A 12217-nucleotide genomic window follows, 5' to 3' on the forward strand; every position below is an offset into this window, starting at 1 on the left:
AGCATGGGCACTTTCCTCTAGTGGCCTTATACATATTAAACTGCATATAAGTATACAAATTTTCGGAATTAAAACTTTGTGAAGAATTTCTAAACTATATTTGTTTAGGAACAGAACCATTCAACTGCCAAATCTCCAACAGGATTATGGTACCAAACAAAAATTACTTAGGGATGGAAGTAGATAAATTGATATTTTACTAGCTCTTTTTTATGAATTGAAAAAAAATACATTATTTAATAAACCTATTAGGAATTATTGCATTATTCCTAATTGTTTGAATTGAATTGAATTATTGCATTATTGAATTATAGCCGAATTGCTGTAAGAAATGGTTATTTGTTACGCGGGAAAAATTGTTCCACAGATGTAGAAATACATTTTGTTATTCCTTTTATTTTACCGCAGTCTTATTTAAGAACTGTACACAAAGTGATGCACAGAAAGCTTTATATCGCGTCGATTTTTATGATATTTTTTCTCATTATCTTCTCTGAATTGAATTCTGCGAGACGAATTCTATTCTTGGATAGTTACACTTTGTAAATAAATAATGTTTAGAATGGTTTGACCCTTTACGAACGAATAGCGGTAACCCAATTTTTTTTTCTACAGCTGTCTATCTAGCAAAGTTACAGAGGTTAGTATCAACGCTAGGACGGTGATGACCCCATGACAAGGAGGAAACGTAGAAAAAATTACATAGAAATTCTGTATTAAAAAAAAAAGTTTAGCCAAAGTCACAAAAACTGATTTTTTTTCTGATCTACAATTGTTAGCCGTCTCGCCCTTAAAAGGTTAAAATAAGGAATTTAAATTCAGTGGCAGTTAAGACGTATGCATGATAATGCCTTCCCTTGTATCCATAATACGTTTTTCATCATGATTGGTCTAACAATAAAATTTGAACATTCTCTCTCCAGCATTTCTAATAGTTCACATGGTTCACATACTTTGTTCTAATGCGTTAAAGTAAATACACTTCTCCCTAAAATTTGAATTATTTAACGAACTGACTAAGCCAAGCATTTTTTCCCAAAATAAATAATACTTATAACATTGATAGTATAACGTTTCGTAGATGAACTAAGATTTCTGGGAAGCGAGATTTTTTAGACATTGATTTAGGGTTTGAAATTGCGGCATTACTTATGGCCTGTCTAACTACTCGTAGTCTCATAGAAATTTTTGTCTCAAAATAATTTAAAAACCTTAGACCAAGTAATCCACTATAAATTAAATACATAAGAAAAGTTAATTGTTGATTAATGTACATTGGTCACCTCTATCAGTATTTATTGACGACTTTTATATTGTTTTATTCTAAATTTTATTTAATTTTTGATAATTTTTGATTTTTGAGAAATGATGATTACAAGATAACTTTAAATTTAAATTTCAGAGATTAACCTATTTTTTTGTTCTGTTTTTGATGCTAGTATAGAAAAATATGCAAAATCACAATATTTCAATAGTCAGTGGGCTGAATAATATCCACTCATATTTATTTATTTACTTATATAGAATTTTTCGTGATTTATCTCGTATAAGTCACTCACATTGTTTGAGCTGTTTGAAAATTTCCAAACAAAATATGGACGGTTCCATGACAAACTATTTTATCTCTAAATATCAGGATTTCAAGTATATTGTTCCAAGTGATACGATTTACAAATACATGTGATTCAAATGATGCGCGCCATGTGTAATTTTATTACTAGATCTGAAAAAAATAGCAATATTGTACTTAATTGACTTTTACAAAAATATGTATTGCGAAGACTCATTTTCCAAAATTTCCGAATCAACATTTTTGATTTTTGAAGTAGCATATTGAATAAATAGACGGTTTTGCTCTGTCCGCGTTCCCATTGGTCGGACAGACATAGAAGTAAAATTGAACGAGATATCGACTTCTGGGTTTTGGTAACCCTCCATAAGATGATATTTTCTAGAGATGTTTTTCTTTTCCTTATTCATCCCATTACCCTCTAAACTATTTAATTACTACTCGTTGCGCGATATATCGTATGAGCGGGATATCGCGGGGGGCTTTGAACCCATCCTATTCTTAAGATTTACTATAATTCTAATGTTTAAGAACAGTTCTCACCGATCAGGCATGGTAGACCGGATTAGTTAAGACCATCCTTAAGTTCTAGAAGTAAAGAAAAGGTTACGAACAGGAGGGTGGCAAAGTTACCCGCAGGGAACAAAGTCACCCGCACTTACGGTAACATTTTTCTGAAAAACATCTACATATTAATACTTCAGTATCAAATTTAAACCTCTTTTTTAACGTAATTATAATCAAAATAATTATTAAACTGAATTCCCATCAACAATAGGGAAAACCGTAAGTCGTCGGGAAGAGATAATCACTCACAGGAAAATTCCCAGCAAGACCCGAGACGAAAAAGAAGATCCGAACATTGTAATACAAAAATTTGTAAAATACAGTGTAAGAAGAGTTTCCCCATTCCCTTTTATGCCCTGGTGTAATCCTGACCAAAACCCTGAACGAGTCTCAGAGAAAGATTGCAAGACTTGACCACTGATGAAGGCTTGGAGACCGAGCCGAAAGCTCTGAAGATAGTTGATGTGTTTCCCTGAGCGATTATTTCTTCCCGACGACTTCCGGTTTTCCCTATTGTTGATTGCAATTAACGTCGGCTTATACCCACAATGAATACCCATCCGTTTCCCATTAACTAAGCCGCCTTAGATCAGTTAAGTCGTAAGTGTCTAGGGCATTAGGCTAGAATAACCTAATTCTGAACCTGGTCGAAATAGGAAAATTTTAAATGGAATTTATCAATATGAATGGAATTTTGATTTAACTGGAGTGTAAAGAATTATAAAGATAAAAACTGCTTAAATTTGTATCCAATGCAACTCACTCGAATAACATACTTTTTGAGAGTAAAACTATTGTTTGAAATTGATATAGAATAATATAGAATGGATGTGTCGATACGTGTTATACGAATGAACAATTTTGTTCCATATTAGGTATTTCAACTTTCAGAACATAGCTATTCGACTTTTTATAAATGTTTCGTATTCACTGCAACCGTCGTCGTTGTTTTATGGGAGAGCAATATGTAGAAAAACTAGAAAGCAGATAAAAAACGTTTTTATTCTTTTTTTGCGTCATCGTACTAGTTTATCCATATTCATATTATATGAATTTTATGTATTGACAAGTATAGTAAGGAGTATACATTTGGGAATATATCAGTGAAGTTGGCAAAAACTTATTTGTCAAAATTTTATCTCTCACTTAAAGAGAAAGATACATCCCACCATCGTACCATAATACTTCAAATGTGCATTCTAAAAATTTATCCATTTGATAAATTCACAATAAAAGTGGAAGAAGGAAATGCATAGAGTATTTTGAGTGAAATCTATGATGTACATCCACATAAAAGTATTTCTGATAGAACGAAATTTTGCACAATTTAGTTTACAAATCCAAAGATTATATTTTATTCTACATCCAAATCATCCTCTTTCACATACCAGAATATATCGAATGCTTTTATGCTTCACACTTTTGCATATATGATCTGCGGATGATTGAGGCAAAAGCAATATTCAATAAAGTAGCGCATCCGTCTTCTCAAATATCCGGGTTTGAGCTACATTTATTGTATTACATTGCAGAATGTTCAATTTCTCCGCATTTCTCATCCTCATTTATATAATATTGTAAAAGTCGTCTGTTTCTGACCGATTTTTTCCGATTCCATTCAAATAGCAGAAAGGATTTCTATATCGAAAATATTGGATCATAATTTAACAGCGAAGGAGCAGTCAATAAATAAAAATAAATTCACACTGATCCTTGAGTAAGAGCGTGTTAAAATGTGGTATTTTGGTGTTTGAGTGCAAAGAATAGAAAGAGTTGAAAACAGATTTTCGATATTCTTCACGAGTGTTTTCACACATAACAAATTCATGAGAATCAAAATTTACATGCAAATATATTTTATTCTATGATACAGGGATGAAAAACGGAGCCCACAAGTAAAAAATTCAGGATATCCGCTAAGCTCTGGAGACAAGTCGTTCCAGGGGATTCACACGATATGGAAATTATATTGAGTTTTCGACCTTAAATATGATGAAGTTCTTCCAGCGTAAAAAGCCCAAGGGGTGAAAGCGTATGAAGTACAATGATAATATCGACAACCCATTTCCGGATCTACGACCATTGTTACCCACCATAGATGGGGAAAAGGTGCGCACAAGTTTAGTGGATCTGAGCTTTCGAGTGAGATTATTCAATTTCGTCAAAATACAATTTCAGAGGGGTTGGAATAATAGACAACATCACAGGTATCTCGTTACCTCTCAAGAATACCATCAAGAGGATGTGTACTTCAGAGTTCATATAGAGCGTCAAAAAGGGCAGAACACACTCTAATAGAAATTAATTTTAAATTTTTGTACCATACAAAGGTGGTATGCGGTTTTCAACAAGTAAATATTGTGACTACAACGAGAAAAAAGTTAGTATTTTACTACAAAATATATTTTTACAGTACGTTATATTTTTATTAAACCCAGTTAAAATATTCCAAACAAAATTTTATGTTTTTAGAATGGAGAGAGACTTTGCTGAAATGTCTTTTGCATTTTGTGATCCAGGAAGAAATATTTCACTTTCCTATTTTTCTCAGTGTAAGCATGGATATACGTACGTAAGTATTATTTAGATGAGACAAAATTTTATGTTTTTATATTATTCCCTGGAGCATAAAAATACAAAGGGAACGGGTCTATTACGGAACTTTTAAGCAGCATTTAATTAATCACATAAAGCTATTAAAAAACAAAACAACGAGATAATATTATGGAAAAGATATCAAAATTTGAATCCGAATTTTCTAAATTGTAATAAATTAAGAATAATGGAAATATAAGTTAATTTAGTTTATTATGCTTTTCAATTTATTGTATTTTTTGTATAGATAATATGAAAAATTCTCATAAAAGCCACTAGAATTTGCAGTATAAAAATTTATTATTGAATTCAACTTAAAGATGTGTAAAATATACCTATGCAAATGAGTCAATTTGAAAGTCAATCGAATGACCTTATCTTGTTACAGGATTTCTATGTAATTCGATGTCTCACCTGAACCTGAATGTTTGTAACACAAACAAGTAATTAAATACAATTTGATACAACTGTGACGTGATTGAGGTGGGTAACAACTAATTTGTCTTAATTGGATTCCTCACAATTATACAACAGATATATTCTCTTTTGATAACAATACTCTGATATCCTTTGAAAAAGTATTATACTATCTAAGAACTAAAACTTCTATGCCTTTGCAATTCTACACACTCATATGATATTTTCGTCTCAGATTAACAAGGAATAGAAACGCCGTGAGAATTACTAAATATACTATTAAAAGCAACATATTGTTTTCAGAATACGAGAAGACTAATTTACATTCAATAACAGTATTAAATTGATTCGCCCACATGTTTTCTTATACCTGTGCAATATACATAACACATTCCTATTAAGCACAACTTATAGCACAGTCCAAGAGGATTATGATTTCAAAAACATTTAAACTGATACGTAAATCAATGTACTATGATTAAAGAACAACATGCTCTTATTGTTGAGAATGTATCAGGGAAATCTAGTCAAAATGAGATTTAGAGGATTTTATGAATGCAGCATTTCAAATTGTGATTTTCAAATTTAAAATAGATGTATTTTTCGAAGCCTTAGGTAAATAAAATATCACGTACAAGCTCAAAAACGATTAAAACGAGAAAATGGGAAAAATACGTAGGTATAGGATAACAATAATTTCACGACGATGCAAAGATTTATTGTTAGAACAATAAATTCAGAAGCGATAAATTTCTAAAAAAATCAGAAGTGGCATTACGTAGAGGAAGGTGGGTCAGTTTCACGCATATGACTTTCGAAAATACAAATTTGTGGAAAATAAACTAAAAGCAGAAGCATTTGTGATTAGTTATCTGGATTATCAGTAATAAATTATTTGGTTAGTAAAATGTTGAAATGGCCAGTGATACTATAATATTAATCAGTAGTAAATTCAATCTGTTCAGTGCAAATATCAAAAAATATCAGTTTTGATTAGTCAAAGAATTATTATTTCATAAAATTAAAATTCACAAAACTTTTTCAAACATTTGGCATATCTCTATCATTTCAACACTTTAAACTGAATTAAAGAAATTTGAATATCTAGTGGTGTTGAAAAGATGAAGAATACGAGAGAGTGGAATAGACATGCAAAATATTTGAAAAAGAAAGTTATGTGAATTTTTATTGACTAAAACAAGCGTCGATGATAAAAAAGAATTTCAATCATTGAGAAATCGATTTATTTTTAATATTCTTCACCAAAATACTTCCCATTACACTATGCAACAAATTGACAACTTTTTTTTGGCACACAGATCTCACATGGTACGTTTGGTAGAGTCGAGTCCCCTGATCAAGAATCTGTTCTTGGTTTTTCTCCTACACGTCACAATTTTCTTTAATTATTATTTTTTTGTTTTTGCTGTTTTGTCACATATTACCAATTATTCCTCCGGTTCTAGTGTGCAGAACTTAATAAATAGAATAGGCATCCATTGGAAAGATAAGTAGTTGTGCTTCAATTTGAAAATTATGTGATATTTTTTCAAAATATCCTTGGGGGCGGAAAAACGAAATCAAACTAAAATTTCTGAAAAATGACCTAAAAAAGCAACTTTTGAAAAATCATAAAAACTAAACTAAACTAAACATTAATATACTCTCTCCAGCACACAATAGACTACACTTAGGACTACATTTTTGCCGCATAGAAGACATCCTGCTCCGATTCCTCTAAATGCCTTATTTTTTTATTTTTGTCATTTTCAAAGCACATGAACCGTACACATGTACACATGTACACTGTACACTAGAACCGGAGGAATAATTGGCAATATGTGACAAAACAGCACAAACAAAAAATAATAATTAAAGAAAATTGTGACGTATAGGAGAAAAACCAAGAACAGATTCTTGATCAGGGGACTCGACTCTACCAAACGTATCATGTGAGATCTGTGTGCCAAAAATCGTGTTGCATAGTGTTATACAACAATGACTCTCAAAATAGCCTATACTAAAATATCGCCCAAAGGATTCATATTCATGAGTTTTGGAAAAAGTAGAGTTGTGTTACACTATCCAATATTTCTGGATTATCATTTTTTTTTAATTGGCTGAAATCTTGGTTTAAATGGTATTCTTTCAATTGTCCTTTCTTAGAAGCCTAGAATATGGAGTTCTTATGCTCCCATATACTCGATCGAACCGAAAGATTAATCCCCTGTTATTGATATTGACTGAGTCCGTACCTTTTGGCCAATGACCGTTAGAAAAGATGTTTTTCAAAATTCTGTGGAATTTTCCAATTTCCACCTTCTATCCCCCAGAGACCACTTTTCTTAACAAATCTTCGCGTTTCAGACGATTTCTGAGAAATATCGTCACGCTATTTGTCCGTCTGTCCGTCCAGTATTGTTGCTACCTCTATAGAGGCCAAATGGTTAGAGAAAGACTTGTGACCTAAGGGGGACTCCACCCCATAAGTTGACCCACCCTTCCCACCTCCCCTCCAAAACCATGTTTTTTGGGATTCCTCATTCCTAATAATGGTTTTTCAAGGTCAAAAGTTAAAAAGGCCATAGACAGCGCATTTATCAAGCTAATGGGATCATATTTGGCTCGTTGGAAAGGTCTTGGAATTTTTGATAACATTGAACCGGTTCCAATCGGTTTTAAACCGCTCATGAACCGGTTAATAATCGATAACTAATTTTTATTCAAGATTAATTTATATTAGTCCTTTTTATTAGTTATATTTTAGTTAATTTAGTTAAAAATGTTAGGAAAATGTTTTGAGTGATTTACAAATACGTTGAAATCAATTGTGAACCGGTAATGAGTATGTAATTTTTGTCCGAAAATCAATTTTACTCTTGAAATTATTTTGTGGGATCTTTTGAGCGATTCACAAATTAGTTTAAATTGGTTGAGAACCAGTAAATTGTAAATGATCCAAAAGGACTTTTGAGGCATAGCATCTAAGTCACGAGTTCGAGAAATTCGCAAAGTCTGACTGAGACGCTTTGCCATCCCTTTGGAATGTTTAAATATTTTAAACGACTTACAGTCCAGATCCTCAAATATGAACGACGGACGGATTAATTCACAATATAAAATTTTTCGTTATATAAAGAAAGTTTTGCATGGAGTTTGAATTAGAACTATTTTTCTCTGGTGTTTCTTCAATGTTATCGTATAATCTATCTCAGCAAATTACATTTACTTAACAGTAAATTAAATTCATATGTTCTCTAAAGTTATTTTTCTCATTTTGAGGAAAGTGTATTTTATATGAATTCCTGACAATATTTTTTGAAAATATTGTTCAAATTTCAGGAGTGAGAAATACCATCTATACCCTTGTCTATACCCCGTAAATGTTGATATTTGCGGAACTTGACTATAGAAAACTTTATACGAAAATACCTCACTCTCCTATAATTCTTTCAGCATTGCCTTCTGAACACGACAATATTCTAAATAACCAAATCATCGCATTTTCCTCTCCATATGTATGAGACTTTTTTGTAGAAGGCGAAAAATAGGCTTTTAGGTGGGAAGCTCAGCTTTTCAAAAACCCATTTCTTGTATTTCGATGCAGTATTGTATGTAATATGGTTGGTAGTATAGTGGATGTAATCGAAAAGTGGTATTTCGGTTGAAAGTAGACAACTTACACGTTCCGATAAAATGGCAAAATTCACATTTTACTATTATGTACATTTATATGTAGTATATAGTATATACTACTTATAGGGGAATTACATGCATGAATAGCAGAAGCTTTGAAAAAAGAAATATTCCAAAGCCCAAAGAGCTTTTAGGCTAAAAGGGTGACATATAATTATTGCTGTCTGTATCCTGAATATTTGCACATTTACTCGAAATACTGTATCAGAGTCTATGTCTCAATGTAGTATCATCATGAAACTATTCACATAAATATTATGAACAGCACTTTGCGTGTGAGATATTCTAAATCTTACGAATATCTAAGAGCTAATAATATTTGTGCAGGCTGAATAACAAGTTACTCTATCAGATTATGTTTGCCATGCCTCAAAGTTAGACTAGAGGGTAATAATTTTGAACAAATATATTACATATTGCTGGTTTAAATTTAAACACTTAGAATATTCTATATGCGTTCCTTAATTAAATGTTAGTAATAAAATTTCAACATTTTGAAAATTTTTGATTATATATATTGTTTCCTAGTAATTAGTTACGATGTAGAAATAATAATTACGGAGTTTAAGCTTATAGGAGCACATCAAAATTATTTTACACATTATTATCAATATGTCCATTTACATTATTTCTCACAGCTTTGCAAATTAATGAATATTTTGATAGATTGGTGACAGTGGCAATAAGTTTAATTTGTTCAATACAACGTGAAAAGTTTATAAAAATTAATTTTAATTAAAATATGTGACAAAAGAAATAAAATTATTAATAAAATTAATATATTGAGTAAATTAAAGTAACATCGTGGATTTTTCAACTGAAATTTACTGATTTTTTACAGCATTTCTAGCTAAAGATTTTATTTTGTTCAAATAAAATTGAACAAAATCACTTTTATATTGTATACAAACTGGTTAAAAAATTGTAAACGATTTGGGAATATTGTAGACAACATTTCACTCTTAAATACTAATTCTTTCTTTAATATTTGGGATTGCTTCAGTGTAACAGATTAAGGTATTATAAAGTTCACATTTTTTTTTTACCAATTACCAATTTTGAAATGGTTTTTTGATATTAAGTAAATAGTTTAAATCTGTAGTAAATCCTTATGGACCCAAAAATGTAAAAGATAATTCAAAAAAGTCTGCTTATTTTAGTCATATAGTAAGGTGGGGTAACTGGATCGTTTTCCGAAGTGTGCTACTTAAACGTTTGTTTTTGGACTGATGAAATTCTTTTTTACTTCTTCTAAATCCACAGAATTATTCACTGTTTCATTCAGAAACATAATATAAAAAATATCAAAAATATTAAAGAAAGTTTATAAAGTAATGATAATACTGAAATAAGTCAGCATGCATTAACTGGGTCGCCTTTTCGCTAATTCACTTTTAATTAAATCTTTGGATTTAAAATACTTTTCCACAATGAAAAAAAACAATAAATGTTTTCAATCAACCAGCTGTCATTAGCGAAAATATCACTGCAAAAAAAAATTATTAGTGAAGAACCCAGCTGGCACAAGATTGAAATAAATCGATTACACTCACTTATTTAATGGATAAAAATATTATTTTTGCTTTTTCTCAAACTTGAATAGTTATATTATGTTACTGACTGTAGTGACTATATTACAGAAATATTATTTTAAGTAGATTAGTCATAAACGATCCAGATAGCAAAGCGCCCGGATTAGCACACTTGACTGTAGTTTAAATCAAATGCAAAGTCCTCAACCAATTTATGATTTTTTCTTGTTCAGTGAAAGACGAAAAATCGTTCGTCCTCGTTAGCCACACATTTTTTCCATCTCTTTAGCATTATGTCGATTTCATATCAATAAGACGAGGTGTCTGGACCGAAACCATTAATCATCCCCATTTCGCACTTTTTCGAAATTGTCCAAGTGCAGCTCAATTTCCGTTGACAGTTTCACCAGCATGTATTGTATGATTCTCCTTTGGTCGTACCAAATGCAGAGAGTTTTCGTCTTCCTCAAGAAATTTAGCTGCCTTATCAATTTTGATGCTTCACTGGGTAAAAGCTACGATGCTTTAGATTTGGTATCTTTGGACCATTACCATTGCTAATCGCCTACACCATTTCTATGTTGGGAACTTTTCTTTCATAGCAATAAGGCAAAATTTTGAAAGTGGTTTTTTGAATTCTTATTTGATTTTCAGTCAAGTAATGCAGCACTGATTTTCCTGTATTTTGATTTTTTCTTACGCATATAAACACGCTTGAAAATATTTTTTAAAGTCATGCTTAATGTCCTCGAAAACCAGTCTGATCATCTTTATCCAAAATTGCTTGCAGATCGGCTTTATCAATTGTTTTTGGTCCTTTTGCGCTCTTCTTCGAAATCGCTTGAAATATTTTAACTGATTTTTATATGTGTTTTTCGATTTTGCATGTTTTTTTGTAGGTCTCTTTACCCAAAAAAACGTGATTTACTTGATTTTTTTTCTCATGTTAAAGTCCTACACTGAGTGAGAGAAATCCGAAAAAGTTAAAATAACATTCCGGAAACGTTAATTTGACCCTGAAGTATTGATCCAAAATCGGTGTAAATATTACCCTTTTTAGCTGTATTAGGGGTTAAAGTTACCCTTTTTCATATTATTTTTACCCTTAAAAAGGTGTAAAATTAACATAAAAAATATTGATATATTTTTACACCTAAAAAGTGTTACAGTTATGAGAAAAAAAGTTAATTGCACCCCCGTTTTTTTCTCAGTGTTTAGTAGCACTCTCCGCAAATGCTGCTTTTTCGGCATTAAACTTAATACCTTTGTTGTTAGTAAAACATATTTTGAGTTGCGATATCTGTCGGAACTGTGACTGGATATTATTGACAGATATACGTAGATAGATATATTATTGACTCATATACATAGACTATAGGGGAAAGTGGTCTGCCTTTGAATGCGGCAGCCTTTGAATATTTCAATTTTTCTCTTATTTTCCAAAGCAAAAACCCTATTCTCTAAACTATTGTCAATACAACTAACTTTTTTCTATTAACTTCGATTAACAAAATAGAATTTTTGCTTCGAGAAATAAGAGAAAAAAAAATTCAAAGGCTACCGCATTCAAAGGCAGATCACTTTTCCCTATGTCACTACTGTCATATATTTGGAAAAAAATCATAAATTAGCTGAGGACCTAATAAAAATAATTTTAGCCGTTTTTTTGCCTCTACGATCAACGGGCAATCAAAAATACTTATATAAAATAGAGTAAGATGAATTATTCAGAAATCGATATCTTATTATAGTAAAGGATAGTTATTCTGGTATTTTCATAAAGATTATCTCCTATTTCTTTGTAAATTTATACAGTAAGATATATTTAGGGCCATTTCAT

General features: G+C 31.1%; 1 protein-coding gene and 1 long non-coding RNA gene across 3 annotated transcripts in view; one reads left to right on the top strand and one right to left on the bottom strand.

Moving 5' to 3' along the window:
• LOC129797920 (tyramine receptor 1) overlaps positions 1–12217 on the bottom strand; it is a 118490-nt gene that overhangs the window by 84853 nt on the left and 21420 nt on the right. The window lies entirely within an intron of this gene.
• On the top strand, positions 4014–4828 carry LOC129797943 (uncharacterized). The gene is made up of 3 exons (XR_008751375.1): positions 4014–4246; positions 4316–4517; positions 4610–4828. It is a non-coding gene; the product is annotated as an uncharacterized LOC129797943 (long non-coding RNA).

Source organism: Phlebotomus papatasi, chromosome 1 (assembly GCF_024763615.1).
Source record: "Phlebotomus papatasi isolate M1 chromosome 1, Ppap_2.1, whole genome shotgun sequence".
In the NCBI taxonomy this organism is placed as follows: domain Eukaryota; kingdom Metazoa; phylum Arthropoda; class Insecta; order Diptera; family Psychodidae; genus Phlebotomus; species Phlebotomus papatasi.